The sequence below is a fragment of the Mizuhopecten yessoensis genome, unplaced genomic scaffold, assembly GCF_002113885.1.
Source record: "Mizuhopecten yessoensis strain PY_sf001 unplaced genomic scaffold, ASM211388v2 scaffold10797, whole genome shotgun sequence".
Taxonomy (NCBI): Eukaryota; Metazoa; Mollusca; class Bivalvia; order Pectinida; family Pectinidae; genus Mizuhopecten; species Mizuhopecten yessoensis.
The window spans coordinates 942293-963506 of record NW_018408726.1 but is presented as its reverse complement, the minus strand read 5'-3'; the positions used below and the strand labels follow the sequence as shown (position 1 = coordinate 963506).

Below are 21214 nucleotides of genomic sequence, written 5' to 3'. Positions count from 1 at the left end.
TGCATTACTGGACCCGATAATGTCCATTATCAATTTCTAAAACATCTATCTGAATCATCACTGAAAATACTTTTTAAATTGTGAATAAACAAATAAAACCGGCAATGTTTCTATTTGATGGAAAAAAACAACAATTATTCTTATTTGTTAACTAGGAAAAGTCAGTACTGATCCTTCTTTCTACAGCCAAATAATGAAGCATTTGTAAAACTCTCAAACGAATGATTTGTTTTAGGCTGATATGGGTTTTAGACTTATAACATAATATCCCCGCCTCAAAATTGTTTGAAGATCAAAAAAGTTGCAACCGTTTTTTGAGACTTGTAACCTGTGTGCGTGAGCCTTTTCTAAAGAACAATCATTTAGTTGATGAGTAAGAAAAAGATCTGTCACGAACTTTTTTCTGTGGTGTATCGTGTTTGTTTTATTGTTCTAATAAGACAATTATAAATCGAAGAATGAAAACCAATAGTTAACCGAGTTTACATTGTACCTTGGTACAAAAGTTAAAGGCATACTATTATACCTGTTCGTTGGATCGTTATTGGAGTTTTCGAGCTTCAAATGGAAAACAGTCTGGCTCAGGCATTTAATCAAGTGCTTTCGCTGACACTAATGAGAATGTTAAACATACTTCTGCAATGAGAAACCTAATTTGATGTGATTTATACAATCGTTTAGAAACGCGTGGTGTAATTATCCATGTTTATCGCGTCCGGGATATCCGTAGCAAATCAAATGATATCTGGGGTAAAATTCCCTTTAAATGAAAAGCTATTTCCTGTTTAGAGGGCTATTTTATTCTCAGTCGGTGTGAATTATTTCCGCCTTGTGAATATAAGTGATGTTGTTTCAATCACAGTTATTCATGAGGCGGATCTTTGCCATCGGATCTTCATTTAATTGGCTGCTCTAGGATACTTGAGTGTTTCGAAACTGAATTTCTGTGCTGATTAAAGCAAGGTAACACTCTGAAGCCAACATCGGTATTGTGAGGTTTGGTAATTGTTTTCCATCAACAACAGAGGTCTTTTAACAACATGCCTCCATGAGTGTACTGTTCTTTGGGATATTTTAGATGCAGTTTAATTATTATATGGCGCTTGGAGTAAATGAGCCAAAATTAAACACACCAAAGTTAGAAGATGCCAAAAATATATGGTCGCATTCGGTTTTCGGCAGACCACCTCTTACATTTACAAACTTATTACGCACTAGTTACTGACTTCTGTGCGCGAATTACTTTACGTTTTCATATCCATTGTTGTGTTAGTCGTGTTCCAATATATACAGGTAAGTTTCACTGAAAGCATTGTTACACGTGTTTTGTTCATTTTTTTCAGTCATTCGAGACAAAGCAGATGTCTTTGTATGGCGATGCTTACACATTACGATAATAATTATATGATGCTAACTTTATATTACTACCTTACCCGACATGTATTATTATTTAACCCGGCCACATGATATGATCAGCGGTTGCAAGGTGTTGCCACTACCCTAAATGCTAAATGGAAAGCAGAAAATTACTACATTGAAGGTCAAATATGTGCGAGATTCTAAACGTTTCAATGGGTTATTCTTGTGTCCCAAAATTGAGGACACAAATCAAAAGAAATCCTCAGTTCTGTAGGAGGTTTCCTATATTAGTTTCCTTAAATCAGTATGCAGTGGGTAACATAATATGTAGTCTTTGCCTATTCTCGAATCTGCAATGTTGCAAAACATTCGCATGGCCCTTATGTCTTCACGTATAGCCCGCGGTCATCAGATGGTGGGTTGTTCAAATTACCCTTAGTTCGTCCTTAAACAATACTTGTTAGCGCTTTTTTTTCAGAAAGTGCTTGTTAGATATTTCTCAAATTACAGAAGTAGGGTTTCCATTGTCTGCATTTACGCATTTCGAATTATGGGACTGATCAGAAATCGAAGATGGCAGCTAGTCGGCCATCATGGATTTTGAGAGTTAAAGATTGTTAACGCTATATCCCGATATGTGCTAGAAGGATCTTTCTCATTTTGCACATGAAGGTTTACCATTGTTCCCTGTAACCAAGATTGCCGGCTGTTGGCCAATTTTTGAATTTTGAAGATACAAAAACTGTAAGCGATTTTTCATGGAAAGTCCTTGTAAAACCAAACAGTCATCTGAACCGGATGAAATTCCTATACCACAACCTTTGTCATAGTAGCAAATAACATATGACATTACGAGGTTTAATGTACCAGATAATCTTTTTGTAGATCTGACAAAGATCTTTTCATTGTGGACGCCAAAATCATTTTAGATTTCTTGGTGTTTTTTGTATATGCATAATTAGAAAGTCGTCTTCAAATTTATGTATTTAGCTCGGATTTGAAAGAAAAAAAAAGCATATTGCATGTACTGTTATTTTTTTAATATTTTCGGTGGTTTATATTTAGCTATATTACATATGGTCCGATTTTCCTTGATTTTGATGGCTAATGCTTGATCACCTGCTCACCGATATAAAGCATATGGACCTCATGTTTCTAAATAAAGATCCGGATATTACGTTGCGTTAGCGCCACCTTAGTTTAGACACGCCTCGGACATAAACAAACATGGCCGCTGAACCTAAACGTCGGAAAAAATGTGGAGCTGTCAGAAGCAGACATTAAAGAATTGGTGGATAATTCAGTGTCAACCAATACCAAAAGGTTGACACAACAATCTGTTAAAATGTTCAAAGAATACTTAGCGGCGAAACACTTGGATGAGGCTTTTGAGCGCTATGATGCCGTGACATTAGACACATATGGAGAAATGACGGTCACTTTGCTAATTTGCATAATCCGCCATCTTGGATAAAATGGCGGCCATATGGCCCATTGGGATAACAGTATGGGCTTTAAGTTTTTGCGTTTATCGGCTGGATAGTAATCCGGATATTATTTGCCGGGATGTCAAATTCCCCTATACACCGTCTAAATATGGGTTACAAGTTAATTAGCGCGATCCATTAAAAACTCGAGGTTCCTGGAGTAGATGAACTTTTGAAGCGAGGGCGCCTATATGTTCTGTGCAATCGAATACTGGAAAACGACCAAATAGCCATTTTCTGCACTTTCGATCGAATTTTTCGATGCTATCTCCATGATCTAGATAAGTTGCCGAGATTCGCTCGGTAACTTCCGGTTTAGAAAACACAGTATATGAGGTGTTTTAAAAATATTTGCAATATCCGAGGTTCCTGGAGCATTTGAAAAGTGGATTTTCTTAAATTTGACACAAAATCAAAGGGGCACCATAGGGAATTATGTAAAAACATCGTATTCTTCTGAAAGTGAAAGGAGTCTCCTAGTTTTTGTGACACTCTATCGACTTGAAGAGGCACCAAAAGGATTCATTTAAAATATTCACTTATTCAATCCTTTCAAAATGAAATGATCATCCGAGACATATAAACCGTATCCTTCTCTTCGGGGCAGTCTGGTTCTCGTATTGCACCCCTCATCTGTTACATATAAATATACATAGTCCTCAGTATATTAAGAAACATCCGTCAGCCCGTGATTATTTTGTCCTGATTGTTTTAGAATCTTTGTATCACCACGGACTTAGATAATCTAATACCCAAATGGCATGGTAAATGTATAATTATTTATTGTAATAGAAAGGATGGATGTATCCATATGTTAATATCTTAATATATGCTGTCAGGCATGCGAGGATGTGTGTGTATGGGTACGAGTGTATGTGTGTACAATTATGTGTGGTATATATGTATATTAGGAAAATATGGCATTAATATATCAATTTAATCAAAATAAATATTATCGTTATTGTAATGAATGAAATATACGTATGAAAGAGTGAATGATTTTGAATTTGAGTATGAAAGAATGAATGAAAAGAAAGAGAGAATGAAGAGAAAGAGGCCTTTTGCATGAGGCTATATTATGTAAGAGGGATGATTCCGAGGCACCCCAACCCTGGCATCCCTCCCAAAGATGCTGGGGGAATAAAACAATTTGAACCTAAAAAAAAAAAANAAAAAAAAAAAAAAAAAAAAAAAAAAAAAAAAAATAAAAAATAGATAATCTAATTCCGTGGTGTCACGTATACTAACTTAACTACTGCAATATATATGAGATTGCAATTGTCATATTTGGTATTGTTTTATTCTAATTATGCAACTTTTTTTAAGATACCACATATTTTAATTTTGTACACAAGTTTGATCACAACTTATAGGCTATAGGTTCACTTGTTGGAATTTTAGTTTAAAACCAATCGTGCATTTGAATTACATTACCCCTTCGGGGGCCCCTTGAACTTTCGCAAATTTCTGATTTTAAAACACAAATTTCTCGTTAACCACGAGGATTTTGTAGCTTAATGTTTCAAAACTAATATCTTGAATGTCTTTATGTAACTCCCGTTCCCATTATCTTTGATAAATCTTGTTCAATATGACCAGTTTGTTAATTTTATTCTACAGAGTTGTCTTAAAAAACGCCAAAATCGTTACTAAAATGAGCCTGGGAACAATTTTTTTCTGTTGGTTGCCATGGTGGCGCGGAAAAACTCTGATGATCACGCGATCAAACATGCTCCGCCCCTCATTAATATTCATGAGCAAAAGTGGCCCTCATTTCTCCATATGAGCACATTGGGAAAATTTACGCCGAAATCCGTGATAAAGATGGAGAGATGTACAAGAAAACGACTTTAATGTCGTATCGCCAAGGGCTACAGAGACATTTACAGGCGGTGAGGGACGAGAAGATTGACTTTGTTAAAGGGACTGATTTTTCGGAATCGTCCAAAGTATTTGGGGTTGTTGTGAAAGAAATGAAACGACAAGGCCGGGGTGCAGTAGATCACCATTCGCCAATTTCCGCCCCAGATTTAACTTACTGTACGCATATTTGGGCACCTGGCGTTCTACCGACTCAGCTGATGTTTTGCAACATAAGGTAAGAACAAAATTTGACTGCATATGTTCGATACAAATAATGTATGACCAAATTAAAACCAATGAACAAAAAATAAAACCAATGTTTACAAATTTTCCCACCCAGACGACAGTTTCGCCCAAATGTGACAACGCCTCATGCCAAAATATCCCATTAATGTGGCGATTATTATACAGTAGGACTGTATTGTAGCCTATAATTTATAAAACATTTTGTCACCATTTTTTATGTGCAGTATCAGGTTTCTATTTACTGTTAAATGTATTATATAGTTTGGGTGTTTTGTCGTTGCAGGTGTTTGTGAATCTACTGATACATTTTGGAAGGAGGGGAAGGGAGAATCTGCGTAGTTTGGCGCGGGATGACTTTGCCATCACCAGAGATGGCGAAGGGTCCCTCTTTGTCTATAAGAAGCGAGACGTGCTCACCAAGAACCACCAGATGGACGATGCAAAGACTGAAGGCAGGATGTTTGAAATTAAAGGTAATTATCATTAGAAAACATCTGTACTGCTATTTTAATGTTATACAGTATAATTTTAATATTTTGAAGAAAAAAGCAGTACTGTTTAATAGTGAGTAATAAAATAAAATAGTCTTTGAAAATAAATGTCACTGTTCAAACATGACAATTAGATAATAAATTTACTCATGTAGTAGAGTGTTACATGCATGTGATCACATGAATGTGATCGAATACATACAACATCTTGTCTTTTTGTCTGTTTGCAGAAAGTGACCAATGTCCAGTACGGAGCTATGTGGCCTATATCAAACGACTCGACAAGAACTGTGGGTTCTTGTTTCAGCAGCCACGACATGTCTCCAAGGATGGCGTGTATTACAACAATGTGGTACTGGGTCATAATTACCTGGGATCATTAATGAGGAAAAATTTCCACTGCTGAAGGTTTGTCCAGAACCTACACCAACCACTCCCTAAGGGCGACTACAGTACACTTACTTGATGCCGCACATTTCCCCAGTCGACACATAATGTCAGTGACAGGACACAGGTCAGAAAATTCACTTAAGACATATACCGGTCAAATTAGTGAAACCACAAAAAAACTCATGTCGGCCAAGCTCAATGAGAAAATTTGCGGTGCGCGTAACACTTGCAGGAGCACGGTCGCACCTGCTTCATGTACATCATCTAATACAAACATGCAGCTGGTATCTTTGACGAGCTCTCAAGAGGAAACACTTCTCAGTGAAATTGGTGGACAGGATTCTCTGAATGATGGACTTGATGATCTTTTCAGGAACTATGTCCTACCTGCACAAGACTCGGTACCAGTACTACAAGCGCACAATGCTTTCCCAAAGTCCTTACTTATGCCGGTTCTCAACAATTGTACTAATGTTACCCTCAATGTGAATTTTAATGTTAATATCCAAAAGTGAATTTTTGTTTCACTTTTTGTTACACTTTTTGTTACATTTTTGTTTAAAGTTACATTTTTATTTTTGAAAAAAATAAATAAAAAAAGTTGTTGAATTTACTGATATTTTTTGGTTATATTTTTGATTTACCTCGTGATATCACACATGTAATATAAAAATTAAGGACTTTTGTCTCGGTCGATACGTTGTTATATGGACCTGATAGAGTGATATCGTATGACCTCGTCAAAAGTCCATAATTGATAAGTATTCACGATTTACTTTAATTGCAAGAATTCCAAACCCTGAGAAATTTTAATATATCATGAACGTACGTATACCAATTAACTCGTTCTTCCTATTGTTTATATAAATAACAAAATGATTTCACTAATGAAATATAATTATTTTGTTTTTTTTTATTGAATTCCGAAATTTATTTTCTAACATATTTTATGAACACATTTTAAAAAACGACACCAAAGACAATGTGAATGACCGAATCGAATATGAACATATTGCCTCTCATGTAAACCATACATGGCGGATACAAGCCACTGCGCATGCTTTTGATTTGGTTTGATAGTAGACAACCGTATGTCAAGATTTATTTCTTCCCGATGTTGGACTTCTGTCAATTACAAAAATTACTTGGCAATAAAATGGGGGAGGGGGGCATACAGTGTTGCCCATACCCGGGAAGTCCCGTCCTGTCGCTTTGGGTCCCGTCCCGTCCTTTCTGTCACGGATTTTCGTCAAACTTTATACAAAAGTCAAGTATGAGTATACCTCAGACATTGTTGTGTTTCAGGGTTCAAAGGTCGAGGCCAAGGTCACGCTTGCTATATGTAGAAAATCATCAACCAATTCAGCGTCATCACTCGAGCTACTTCACGTCTTCACAGAATTTGATGAAACGCTATACACATAATACTTCCGACATCGTTTTTGTGTTTCAGGGTTCCAAGGCCACAGTTGTTATGCATAGAAAACCATCAACCGATTCATTAACATAATTGGATGTCAGTTTATACACAGAACACTCCGAATGATTTCATATTTCAGTATAACAAGGTCAAAGTGGTTGTAAATATTTATAGAAAATCAAACACTGAAACTAATTTCACATGGTGACGGGGGCATTCATGCCTTACAGACATTTTCTAGTCTATTCTAAACAAATGAATACCAATTCTGAATTACTCGGATATCTATTTTTTGAATTGGGTTTACGCGTACACTGAACAGACGCTTCTGAAGGTATGTGGGTTTATTAAATAACCTTAGCTGTAACATGAACGTTTAACAAATTAAAACCAAACCAAACCATTTATCCCATTTTGCAAAATTGTAACAACTAGTCTACCGATGTCAGTAAAATGTGACAGGGTGGAATATTGTGTGGTATATAACTCCTTTTTCTTGCTTTTCTTCATCTTGCTTTTTGGTTTCCTAGCGCTTTGAATTGCATTACATTGCTTTTTTACTTCGACTTGTTCGATCTCATAAGTGACAAAAAATACTGCTTCTATCCCCAGAGCGAGACAAAACAAAGTTTATAGTATTGGTACAATATACTTATTGTTCCTTGTTTGGCGTTCAGCTTTAAATGGCAATCAGTAAGGCCTGCCTAAGCCCCGTTGAAAGTGAATATGACCGGGTGGAGTGTGATGCTGCTGTGTCCAGGTGATGATATTATATTAGATTCCAAACGTACTAAACAACAGGATACACATTCATGTGTTTCATACATAAATGTCTTAAGTAAGGTTTTCGATTATTGCATACCGGATTATATTTAGAATCCGATTATTTTCACGCGATGTTTCCAGAAATAGGGCCCAAGAGTAGAGTGTTTGACAAAAAATATTTGTAGACGGTGTACTCCAAAGACCGTAAGCCCCAAACAAAAGAAAATCAGAGTAAATCAAGATCTTGTCGTTTATAAACAATGATCTGTCACGACATCAGTGCTAATGTAGAGTCCGGCAAACGGCAGCTGTGTAAAACTAGCTTTGCGCACAAACTGTTTCGTATTTTTCTACCGCAAGTGTAATTAACACCAATATAAAATATTAAAATAAGTTTAGTTGATATATTTAAATATTAATTATTATATTAACGCATATATTTTAAAAGATTGGTATTAGGAAGCACACATCACTATATACTAAAATGGCTGGAATAATCCCGAGTTAAAAACTTTTCCGAATGAAACTCGAGTGTCCCGAAGAGCATTGGGAATTTAGAAAATGTCTGTGAAGTTGCTGGGTTTGATTATTCAAATGACCATTGGTTTTGTTGGCCAAAAAGAAAAAGGGTCAGAAATAGTTCTTATTGGTGAGAATCACTGTCATTTGTTAATCTTTTGCACGTCATTTTCAACCAGAATGAGACAAATGAAAGTAGTTTGCTGAGGATTTATATGGTGAGGGTCCAGTAGTGCAGCTGTAATGATGTAGAACTCTGTAAGAGGGCAGAATTATTGTCATAATCAGTCACCACATATTCAAATATAAAGTGAGATTTTAAAATTCATCATGATTTATTTTTCGTACACAGCCTCGTCGAAGAATTCTAGTTTGGTTTGATTTGGGGTGGGGGTTGTTATTTGTTTTATATTATTAATGAGGAAGTATTGGTTTGTTTGACATGTGTCTACCTGAGGTATGCCGTTTATTCAAAGTTTCTGGTTAATAATTTTACACCAATTTTGAGGTTAAGATACAGATAGTTGATGTCAGAAAGCTGAGTTAGTTGATTCAACATTTATCATTCACATCACTTGTTTTGCTAAGCAAATTTTATAGGTTTCTGCTGATTATCCTGTGTTATAAATTCATGGTTTAAAGTTTGTGCTCATGTATTTTGTGAGTTAACAGGTAAAGGATACGTACAACTGTTCAGTTTTCCTCCAAACCAATCAAATTAGTTAACCTCCCCTCAACCACCCCAAGTAAGTTGGTTTAGACTGTGTCCCATTTTTCAAAAACTCATATATATATATATATATATATATATATATATAGGTTAATTTAGACCTGGTGGTAAAGAATCTTGCAATCTACCATATATAATCAAATCTTAAATACACGAAAAAAAATTGTAATGAAATACAATTTATTATACCCAGAACATTACTGCTTATTTTTACGTTTGATCTAACTTAACCGCTCTAGGATAATTGTCCAGGTTATTTTATTAAATTAAATTAATCTCTTCATCTTTATTTATGAAAAGTAACTTAGATATAATTTCAAAAATGAAGAATGTCTTATATTTCAGTTCCTTTTTCAAATGAATTTTATCACACATGGGAGCATATGGTAACTAAACTTTCCCCCCAAAGTTTGAAGCAGTTTCCAAGAGAAATATTCAGTTTACTAATACACGAGCAAGATACGTAACTCCGCTTGTTCCTGTCTATTCAGCTGTAACTGAGTATGTGGTTGGGCAGTGCTAGAAATGTAGAATGCTAGCTGTGAGTGCCGAAATGGCAGCATCGGCTGTATGCTCCCCAGGGAGTTGAGAAAGATATTGACTGGTTGCAAATATATACAATGGATGATGTATAATAAATGAGCATCACAGTATATATATTCAATTTGCTGCACACTTAATAAGCATGTGACATGTGCCTGTAACCCACATCTAATTATAGGTAAATAACTATAGGGGAATAATTATTGGAAGCCAATATCAACACATCCAACTAATACAGCACATTAAAACAAGGGCCCCATGGGTTTAACAGGTCACCTGAGTTGTAATACAATTGTTATTTGTTGTTGTGATATAACAAAAACAAATATTACATATGCATAGCAGGGAATTTTGTCCCTCCCCAATTTCTGAAAAGTCTCATTTCCATAAACTATAGCAAAATTTACCCCCTCCCTAGGGTAAATGGGTGACATTGATAAAACCTTATATATCAGATATACACCTCATACACCTTCTATAAATCAGGTATACATCTCTTATTTATGAAATTTGCATGACCTTCTCTACTTCCAATAAAAGACTCCCATACATTAGGTATACACATCCTTTACATCTGGCATCAGCTTCTTTAAGTCAGGTATCACCTATACATCAGGTATACACCTTCTATACGTCAAGTAAATACCTTTGGGTCACTCCCATATATCAGGTACCAGGTATTCTCCTCCCATACATCAGGTATACACCACCTATACATCAGGTAAACACCTCCCATACATCAGGTTTACACCTTCTTTACATCAGGTAACGCCTTTTATTCATCAGGTATCACCTTTTACATCAGGTATACACCTCCCATACATCAGGGCATTTTAGATCGCCATTCTCTGTAGGAAAGTTATTATTATACCTCATCTATATAGGAGTTGTCTTATTGGTTGTTTAGATTACCTCTTACCATACAAGAAATATGAGCTTGGGGATCTCGACAATTTCCATGCCATGACCCAGGTAGGAAGTCCTCAGGGATTGGTTGGGCTCCATAAAGGACTTGATAGCATGAGTGTTATTTTCTCTGCATGTCCAGCAACGAACGAAAGGGATCTGAACTGATTTCATGTTAAGGCCTGGGGAATAAGCTCTCAGGAGCAGGAAATGACCCTGGAGCCAACCCTGTAAGCATGGATGTGTTCAGGGTATGGTGGGGAATCTTGATAATTTAAAGTACATAAAGCTTTACACCCAAAATTTCTCTTTGGCTGCTTTGTCCCAGTTTTTCAGACCTGGGAGTGAGATATGCTACAATCTGTACAGTCATTAAGGAAAAGTAGTTTTTTGAAGATGAAATTGTCTTATTTTGCTCTATATTGGGCCCATGCCCTTCTAGGTTGTAGAAACTTGACTGATACAAAATATGGTTGCCTTATTGCCTCAGCCATTTTTACCGTATACTGTAACAATTTATATGGTGACAGGTCCTTCTAGAATGTAGTCTTTTACAAGTTAAAATTTGCCAATTTCCCCTCATTGGCCCCGCCCCTCAACCCTAAGGTGGCCACATCTTTTCATAATATAAAAGGCCAAAAATATATTGTTTTGTGCCTACCCAAAACTTTTTTGCTAATTTTCAAAGGAAGAACTGTTCAAGTCAAGATCACTCTCCTTTCTATGTATAGGCTAAATAAAAATAAATGAAAAATTGAATGTATTACATGTACCTATCTATACCTATCCGGTTTGTTTTCAAACATGTAACAGGAAACAAACATATTTTGTTGTATATAGAGGATACTCATACCCTATAAGTGATGACTCTTTATGAGGTAGATCAAATAATGTTAGTTTAAATGCAGTATATTATCAACAAGTTTCAGCAATTAGATGATATATAACTGAAAATAGTCATGAAAGATACTTCATACATAGCTTATTAAAGAAATACATAATATAGTGTACAGAAAATGTAAAGATAGGATTATGTATACACAGTATATAAAGGTACTATATACAGAATAAATGAAGTACAGATATATTGCATTCGTTATAAACTCTGTACACAACTCTCTATATGCTCTGTTTAACACTCCATATCACTCTGTTTTCTACTCTCTGAATACTATGTATATATGAATTTCAATATACTCTGTATTATATGATGTATCTGTGTACTCTGCATATCACTATATACTCTGTATTATGTGATGCCTGTGTACACTGCATACCACTCTTTATATACTCTGTATACTATATATATATGGGGCAAAGAAGTAATTCCAACAGTGTGGACAAGTTTAGGTTGTCAAATTTTCGAAGTGATCCGCTCCTTTTTCAAGACACAGTGAAACAGAACAGTAACATGTACATAAACATCATATTACAAGAAGATAGAATTGATATAAATATGTATACCACTCCTAAAACAGCCTGTATACCACTCAATATACACTGTATATCACTCCTCATATACTCTGTATACAACTCCTCATATATTTTATATAACACTCTTTAATTCTATGTATACCACTAAATATATTCATTATTACACACCTTTATACTATATTTACCACTCCTGATATATTCCGTATATCACTCACTATATAATCTGTATACAACTCCTCATATACTCTGTATATAACTCACTATTTACTCTGTAAACCACTCACTATATAATCTGTATACCACTCTCAATATACTTTGTACACCACTTCGTAGATACTGTACATACTAATCCTTCTATACTCTGTGTACCACTCTCTTTACTCTGTATTCCACTCCATATGTTTTCTGTATACCACTCTTTATGTGCCCTATATACTGTACTACTATTTATAATCTGTATACATTCCTATGAAAAGACATTTCAATTATCTTTTATAATCAACAGGAGGCAGGGTTAGGGCTTGTCTATGGGGCAAATCCTGATAACATAAGTATATCCAAATTGTCATGTTCAGCAATAAACATAAACATGTACAGAATACCACAGACAGATTAAACACATGTATCCAGTATTATGGACAGATATAAAACTTGTATTTACTATCACACACAGGTATTACACATGTATATACTACAACAGACAGATATGGCACATGTATATACTACCCCATACAGGTATAACACAGTCATGTATACACTATCACAGATAGGTATTACACATGTAATAATATACCATCACACAGATATAACACATGTATATACCATCACAAACAGGTATTACACATGTATTATTACCACAGAGAGGTATTACACATGTATATTTATACATTTTACAATAATTGTCCATTACATGTACCCCATTCATGTTTTATACATACATTTATATATACATGTATCATTATCGACAGTAAGACAGATTGATAATTGATTGCCTATCGCTGTATATATTGGCAGGTATTCTGACACAATTGCAAGACTATTTAAATAGGTGAAATATAGTCATACATATTACATTATTAACAGAAAATGGTATAGGTATTATTTTAATTTCAATGAGAGGGTGAATATATCTCAGGGCTTCAACCATACTTAATAGTGCTTTACCTGGAATTGAGGATTATACACATTTTTAATGTTTTGCTACATGAATTATGTTGTTAAACAAATAGGTATATGCAATAATGTATCATATATATATCCTAGACCAAAAAGTATTGCTAAATGTGCATATCACACAATTAATATGCTGGTACCGCTGGATCATGATGTGGAATTACTTTGTTAAAAACCTGAGGAGTTCCTCGAGTTAGCCTCACAATGTTATATTTTTCAGTTTCTATTATTTTGAGAGTCTGACAGGTAGGTTAAATTTCTGATTAGATAAATATGTTTTACCATGAATTCATATATTTAAATACTTTTAAAGTGCATGATGTTACCATGCATGTATCTGGCTTGTTCCTTTTTGGTCACACAAAGATGAATCTACACAACTGGAACCAATCTGATGATGAATTGTGTATCACTTGTCTATAGAACATGTGATAGAACTTGTTTCTGTGATAGTAAATATATATGTATGTAAACAGTCTTAAACAATCAATAAACGTTCCTCATAATGTATGTGAAAGTTAAGGTAATTATAAGTTTATAACTAGTCTGAAGCAAAACAATCTTTTTTTCTTACATGTCTGTGATAGTTAACACAAGTTTATGACTATCCTGAAACATTAATTAAAAATTGATAACCTTACTTGTGATAGTAATACAAGTTTTATAGCCAGTCTGAAACATTTTAGTGATAAGTTTTCCTAACATGTCGGTGATAATAAATATAATTAAATCCACATGTATAATCATGCAGTTTTAAACAATGTTGTTTTTCTGTTACATGTCTGTGAATGTTAACACAAATTTATAACCAGTCTAAAGCAATGATTAAAAATTCATGACCTGTACGTCTGTTATCATAAATACCGGTGTAATTATTAACACTGAAGATGGGTCTGAAACAATGTTAGTACATATGTACATGCAATGTTCATGATCTGTGAAAGTTAGTACTTGTGTATTACCAATCTGAAACAATAAATAAATGTCCATAACCTAAAGTAAATTTGTTATTTTAAATTCTTGTGAATTGTATGTGTAAAAATTGTGAAAATTGATGTACATGTAATATGTCTGCGATAATATAAACATTTAATCCACATAAATTTATTGTTAAAAAGAGTTTCAATAAGTAATTTTACAAGCATTGTTTTAAGTGTTTGAATTCAGCAACCCACTATCAAAGGAATCTGATCGTTTTTGAAGGTATAGTAATTCAATTTAATAAAATTACTCAAAATAAAAGAAAATCAGGGAAGACAATACAGATCTAAACATTTTAATGACTGAACAGTAAGTTATACATGCAGGGATTATTTTTCTTCCGTTGTGAAATACATATTAATAACCCTTTCTCCATCACTTACCCCTATATACCTCCTATTTCTTTTTAAAATAATGTAAATCCCGCTACAACTAGTCGTATATTTGTTGACACTGAACTTCTACATTCACTTTCACGTACTTCATTTACATAACACGCTCATTACATGTTTATGCTTCGTATCCTCTTTCAGTCACGGATAATGCCTTTATACCAGAGGTTTTAAGTTGTAATACATTTCTAAACTGTGAAAAGTCTTCATTCTGCTGTGAAACATTTTAAAGATACACCGTTTATATGTTTAACGTCCTGTAAAATGGTCTAGGTCATATAAAGAAGGATGCATAGAAAAACCACTGAGATTAAAGTTATAGCAAGAAAGAAGAAAACAAATATATACATGTATCTCAGGTTTTGCAATAGGGGCAGCAGATCTATTTTAGTTTCCTAAAATTTACCCTAAGCAGAAGACTAATATAATCTTCCCCTTCCTTGAGGGTGTGATAGAGAAATCTCCAACCCGAGGGGTGATAATTTTTGGTTGTCTAACCCGAGGCCCTAACCCGAGGCCCTCAACCGAGGGTTGATGATTTCTCTATCACACCCTCAAGGTAGGGGATGATTGTTTTTCTCCCATCCTCAGTCCCAATTCACCGACAGTAGTGTAAACAAAAACACATTTGGGGTATGAATTTCGTCATTCACTTTTGTTGACGTCTCAATTACCGGTGACGCATTTAAATGACGTCACAATTGAACACGTGCTAATCGACACGAGGCTATCTCCCCTAGGGGTGACTAATAAAATGTATTACCTGTAACTAAGCGAGATCGGGTTATCTCAGTCGAGGGTCAAAATTCTGTAACAAAATGCCAACCAAAGCGTAATCCGAGCTTGGGATGTTACAGAATCTAAGCCCGATACTGAGATAACCAAATCTTGCTCATTTACAGGTAATTGATATTTTTTCTCGCACCTTTTAGTTCGATCAAACTATTTGTTTTGCTAAAATCTTCAAGTATCCCGTCTGGGGCCTCAAATGATAATGACCTCTTCACTACTTAAGCTACATTTGAATGCTTCCGCGTAAAAACGCTGTCCGATCTTACATAGATGACAACGTATTTCACAGTGTATCAGATATCTAACAACATCAAAACTATACATATAACATCAAGACAGAACATTTATAATGTAGATTGTCAATTTCAAGCAGTTAACATGCGGATGAATACATCGCAGTGTAAATATGCCGCGAAATGTCACATAAAGGTGCACGACAGGTCGGACGAGATAGAAAAATATAGCATGGGGTATGACGTGGGATATGTCTATGGTGCGAGAAAAGCTGATCTTTCCCACAGCAGGCCAAGATTAGCCGGATCTTTCAACATTTATTGGGATACAGAAGGCATATTCGTTCCTTTAGCCTGTAGGGGTCTTAGTAATAACGTGGGATACATATTTCTAAACCGTAACAACATGTATCATTGAAAGCAAAATATTTGGAACATAATGTGTGTCTCTTTCAGAATGGGAACCTAACCTAACGGGCAATAATGTCTATTCTAGTAATCTGATAAGACTAGCATAGTGAATGGTAATCCATTATGCAGGTTCGTTCGAGCACCTAGTATAACTCTCATTATAAACCTTCAGTTTAAGGATAACGCCATTGTCCTTAGCAGGTGTCGACGTACACGTTTGAATTGTGACCACATATTCGAGCACTTCCTCGTTAAGCGTCTGCTATTCTAATTGCTGGTATTGGTTTTCTCAATATAATAGACAGCTTCCTAATATCCTTAACCTGCGGCCTCCTTCAGAAGTCAGATTAAAGGCGATACCTAATCAATATCGTACCAGTGTAGTGTCATGAACTGCAAGTACGAACACCAAATTTGTTATATACATGTATTAATGTTGTTTTGACATTGGTCAACGCTTAAGGTGGCACAATTTACTACAGGGAAAGACTGAGGTAAAACAATGTGCTATGGAGAAACTGTCAGTTGTGTTAATCACGTACATATGTTTACTTGACAAGCTTATCGGTATTTCAATTGGAATAATCTTATCCTATCGAATTGAAAAAACAAAGCATATTGTAACTTGTAAAGCTTATCTATATTTCCATCGGAAAATCGAATCAAATTGAAAGATCAAGCTCTTACAGAAACCTTAACATCGTGGATTTCGATGACTAATCAATTTGTAGCTAGTGAAAAGCTTGTTGTTACCATTTTCAAGTTAAACCAATGTATGTAAACGTTATGATTTTCTGATTATCCAAACACAAAAATAATTGATTTTTGTATCATGTTATTGTGATTAATATAAAGGATTGTTGTAAATCTTGTAACCGTTTGATAAAACCAACTCGATACGTTCTGTATGTATCATTATGAGTTTAGACTCAAAGTAGTTTTTCTTCACATCTATACGTCGCTCGTGGTAACTGATTAGCATGACCAGTAATTGATATCCAACAAAAGATCCCCTAGCAATACATTACTTAATCTGTACAGGTCACAAGTTAACTATAATAAAATTTCAGGCGTTATGAATCATCCATGTAGGCGATCGTCTTGTTCGGACATGCATTGTTGGTTTAATAAGTCTGATCTGCGACGCTGGAAGCCGAACAAGCTGAACTTTGACCGTTGATACAGTATTCACCTCCGTGAAGTTAACCGCCACAAACATGTGAAACCAATTAAATGCCTCCACGTCTCTAATAACGGAAAAAAAACATGACAACCTGTAGGCCAGAATCGGTGAACAGAATATACATTGTACCTGCTATTAACCACTGCATGATTGTAGGCAGTTACAAGTATCAATGTAATGGGAAACTTCAATAAGCTTAGATAAGTGTGCTTTGCATTGAGTCACGAAAGCGAACACACATTGGCAATACAGATTTTTGGCTTTAATGTGAAACGTTTGCATGGGTTCTGTCCCTAATCCGAGGCAAAAAAGAGATCAAAGAAGAATCTGGGCGCCTACCATTGTACCATCTTCATTAGTTCTATGTCAGTTCAATACTTTCTCTTATCTGTTTGATTGCATCATATAAAAAGTATATGTACCTTAAGGTAACTTTTAATAGAAACTCAATACTTCTGTTTATAATAGACAACCTTCAAAATGAGTTTGTCATTTCCCATATTTACTAGTACAGTACTAAATGTGAAAAAATAGAACTGATCATCGCCATATGAGAAAGATCTGTTCAGTTCTTTCCTAGGCAGTCTTGCTTTTTCAATCACTCTCAAAATAACAAATGCACAAATAAGGATCAAGGGAAACCTACATATCGAATTAGAGAAAGATCCCTGTAGGACTCCCTGATAAATAGCGATAACAAACATTCACTGTTAAAATCTAAAGATGGCTGCCTGTCGGCCATATTGTTCATCCGATCAGTCTTAAAATCAAACAGTCATGCACAACTAGGGACCAAGGGAAATCTTCATATCAAATTTGAGAAAGATCCCTTCAGAACTGTCTGAGGAATAGCGATAACAAGAAATGTTTACTTAAAAGTTGTCCTGCAGGGATGATTTGGTGCTATTTTAAGTCAAATCGAATAGGTATCCGTCTCTCAGCTTTCATTTGGAATAGCACAAAAAACGGCATAATAGCATTTAGATTCTTTTCTGATTTTATGCATTAACCACCTAATGCAAATGCCATTCCTGTTAAGGAGCATTTGCTTGTGTGTTGTTAACATTCAAATTAAAGTTACATAAACGAATATATTATTCAGTTTGCTCCAAATTGGCCCTGCTGGGCAACTCATACTTCTTTACATACTTTTCATTGTGTGGAAACAACATTAGGCGTGTGTCATTTAAATAGCGATTCCATATTTTATTTGTATTTTTTATTTTCAATTACAGAATGCTTTTAGGCTAATTGATCATTCAAATTTTATAAAGTGCTCCGAATCCTATTGCATCTTTTAAACGGTTTCTCATTTTTAGAATAAGATGCATTTCGGCGTTTATTTTAAGTGTTGTTTGTCCCTTATTTATTTAAATTGTTGATGTGCCGTCAAACAATAACAACTAAACTTGGCTGGGTGCAATCGGAATGGTATTTCAGTGTGTTAGTACTCTTAATTCGGTAACAGATTTGATAAATTGGCAAATAAATGATATTTTGATTTGTTTGTTAGTCGGAGTGTTAAATAAAACAGAGGTGTTGAAGCAAGGTCAACTATTTATATAACGTTCGCATTTCAATAATAAGTATTCAAGAATATAATTTCTCATTTAAACATTCGTACGGCACAGTACATGCATGAACATCAGCAACGGGGGAGGGATTTTCGCACTTTTTTATGCATAGCACTTAAAACACTTAAATTCACAATATGAGAACATTCATACGTAACATGTTTTTATTTTGACATACACTAACATACCGCCCAGCCAGCATGAACGCATACAATACACACATGAAGGCACGTTAAAGTCCTTAAAATGATAGCTGTTATTCTCTGATTTACATTAAGTATTAAGGGTAATGGCAACAACTGGTTCACCCGTTGTCATTATAATGCGCCAGGATGGAATGCTGTCCTTGGAGTCTTCCTTATCTGGTATTCCTATGTGTCTGAAAGGTCGGATTGCAAAATGTTTGCCATATTGTTGAACGTTAACCTACGTGGACAGTAAAAAAAACCAGTTGGTTCTATCCCCAGGACGGGACATACCAAAGTCCTTAAATATGGTAGTTTGAAATAAATGTATGATAATACAGTTGCGTGACCGCACAACGCACAAAAAATAGCGTGCGCACATCGTCCATACCTGATTCGCACAACGTAGCGATTTAAAAATCGTTCGCTCAATGTTGATATGTGATACCGTTTGATCCTTATGCACATAATGGCTATGTGTAAATGTATATGGGACCTTGTCCATATGTGTTGTAATTTTACTTTGTTGATTTAGGTTGATTAAAAAATACCGACAGAAACATTTTTAAATTTAAGAAAAAACTGATCGAAAGAGAAAAGCTTATAGATGAAATAAGAATACAGAAACATACAAAAATCAGGTTAATATGTTTAAAAACGTTTAAAGTTTACGCAAACCGATCCAACAACTACCTTTTACATATTTCTGGGCGTCAGGATCAAAGTCGTTGTAACTATTTACAGAATATTATCAAACACTGAAATTATTTCACACGGCGCCGGGGGCATTCATGTCGTACAAACGTTTCCTAGTTTGTCTTTCCTTCGAACAATCTCTTGTTTCCAAGTGTCTTGTTTTACAATACCTCACTTTTGCTATACGTGTTGAATGTTCGCCCAGGTGTAAAGACAATGGGTAAATCTCCTAGGCCAAAGTATACATATGAACCAAATGCCTTAAAAGTGTAGATTAAATTTCCTGCTTAACGTGCAGCATTCAGGGTTATGGCAATAACTGGTTCGTTGTTAGTTTTATGTGACTTGGCGGAATGTTATGCTGGGTGCCCTCGGCATAGTTTTTTAATAAGATAGCAATATCAATTTAGCGCTATCACAGGGAAATAATATACCAGTATTTCCTGCCTCCGGCACACTTACACATATGCACCCACACACATATGACGTTAGACATTGAAAAACCATTCTTGGATGAATCCTAACAAACTATGCAACGAAAAGGCCTAGTCATGATATTGAGCTAGTAGATTCCTTGGATGAAACCCAAAAACGTTAACGCAAACAAATAACCTTTGCCTATGTCTAAAACTTCAAACGGCTTCTTCTAAAGGACCTAGAGTGACGATAAAGACCGGAAAATTCCTTGGATGGAGCACAACAAAGTTTGCAAACAAAAATTACATTCACTTACTTACGTAGGTAAACGTGTCTTAAACCTCAAACGGTATCGTTTTAAGAACGGAATGTCATGATATTGGGCTGGTAGAATCAGTTCATAGGGCCGAATAAATTTGCCGACACAATGACCTTGGTCGGCCTTTAAGGTCACAAGAACCGAATATGTAAAAAACTTTTAACGACTGTTTTTTTAAAAACCAAAAGGCCAAAAGTCGTGATATGTGGATAGTATCCTTCTGAGGTGAAGCCTTAGAACATTAGCATTTCGCCAAGTCACTTGATACTGGCATAGTTAAACCAGTTACAACGTATCATAAACGCTGAACGTCATGCAGTATATGTTGTATAGCGTCCTATAAAAAGCAAAAGTTATTTCATAACCTACTTACATGACAATATATTCACGAGTGTGTGTAATGTGTGTGAAGTTTCCTACATGATAATTTTTATTTGAATATTAATTAAAGTAAAATGGCCAGATACGTGTATGCAAACAGTCGGGCATATCTGTTAAAATATCAAGTGTTTTTTGTTTTATTTCGTAAGTTGTTAAATCGCAAATTGTATGGCCTCCACTTGTATGGTAATTTGAATTGATACATAACATTGTTAACATTTGACCTTTGTCATGTTTTTACTCCCACAGTATGATTAATCTATTATTGTACTGCTTCTTCACCTACACGACAACAGAACGATTTCTGTCCGCGAGATTTCATCA

At 35.1% G+C, this 21214-nt stretch overlaps 1 pseudogene; it reads left to right on the top strand.

Annotated features, from left to right (window-relative positions):
- Positions 1-4699: 4699 nt before the first annotated feature.
- Positions 4700-7261, top strand: LOC110462428 (annotated as a pseudogene).
- Positions 7262-21214: the final 13953 nt, after the last annotated feature.